Source organism: Mus pahari, chromosome 1, assembly GCF_900095145.1.
Source record: "Mus pahari chromosome 1, PAHARI_EIJ_v1.1, whole genome shotgun sequence".
Classification (NCBI taxonomy): domain Eukaryota; kingdom Metazoa; phylum Chordata; class Mammalia; order Rodentia; family Muridae; genus Mus; species Mus pahari.
The window spans coordinates 115,950,252-115,951,527 of NC_034590.1; the positions used below are offsets into that span (position 1 = coordinate 115,950,252).

Sequence of the window (1,276 nt, forward strand, 5' to 3'; positions counted from 1 at the left end):
TCTCTCTCTCTCTCTCTCTCTCTCTCTCTCTCTCTCTCTCTCTCCCTCCCTTCCTGTCTTTGTGTCTTGCATTGGCTTAGCTTCCATCATTCTCTTCATACTGGTTTCTGAGATGCCCTCCCTGAGGCAGGAGCTCAGGACGGAATTTTCCTCTTGTCTAAGTGTCATGTCTAACTGATTTGCAAATGATAGAAAGAATAGAATATTGGATGTTTAGCCTACCAAATCAGTATCCTTGATTTCTAACTTTTTTCTTCGAATTTTTTTTAAGACATAAAATTGAATTAGTATTTGTACAGAAAGGTGCAGGTGGAATAACTCCCTCTGGCCTAGGATCAAAGTTATTCGGAGGATTCTTGATGGACCCTTCCCCTGCCCCCAGCAGTGGCCCTAGTTGTTAAGTACGATTGGTTAGAGTAGATTCCAGTTGGGTCATTGTGGTGGAGGAGTGGGGGCAATGGCAGGTAAGGGGGCTCAGTTGCTGCAGCACCGGCTCTGGCTGGTTGGGTTGCTCTCCTGCAGATCCATACATCTGGTTTGGCCCTGAGCCCCAGCCGCATTCCGGGGCTCATTCTTGGGAAGCTTCTTAGCTATTGCCATGAAAATTTCATTCACGTTCATTGCAGTCTTCGCAGCCATGTCCATGAACAGCAAACTGTTGTCATCTGCATAGGCTTGTGTTTTCTGAAACTCCACGGTTCTCGCTGGCCAGGTCTGCTTTGTTCCCCGCTAGTGCAATGACTATGTTGGGGCTGGCCTGCCTCTGTAACTCCTTCACCCAATTCTTAGCCCGTGCAAATGCATCTGTGTTGGTGATGTCATAGAACACAATGGCTGCTTGCCCCCCCACCCCATAATACATCGGGGCCAGGCTGTGATAGTGCTCTTGGCCAGCTGTGTCCCAGATCTCAAACTTGACCTTTGTATCGTCTAAGCAGACAGTCTGTGTGAGGAAAGCTGCTCCAATTGTGCTCTCCTGGTACTCGTGGAACTGCCCCTTGACAAAGCGGAGGACCAGGCTGGATTTGCCCACTGCAGACTCGCCCAAGAGGACCAGCTTAAACTGACAGATCTTGTTGCCAGCAGCTGGTCCATTGGGTCGTGCTGTACCTCCTCGACCCGCCATGGTGCGCTGCTCTGTAGTAGTACCAGTGAGCGTGGGGGTGGGGCCGGTGCTATGCAAAGAGGTGCTTAATGGGAAGGGAGGCCTCCAACCTGGCTCCAGGGCACCAGCATTACTTTGGGACAGGGCTTCCACAGAGTCCACTCCTCCCCC

General features: G+C 50.9%; 1 protein-coding gene and 1 pseudogene across 2 annotated transcripts in view; one reads left to right on the forward strand and one right to left on the reverse strand.

Annotated features, from left to right (window-relative positions):
* Positions 1-1,276, forward strand: part of Pc (pyruvate carboxylase) — a 112,753-nt gene that overhangs the window by 37,912 nt on the left and 73,565 nt on the right. The gene's annotated exons all lie outside the window — the stretch shown is intronic.
* On the reverse strand, positions 475-1,213 carry LOC110322200 (annotated as a pseudogene).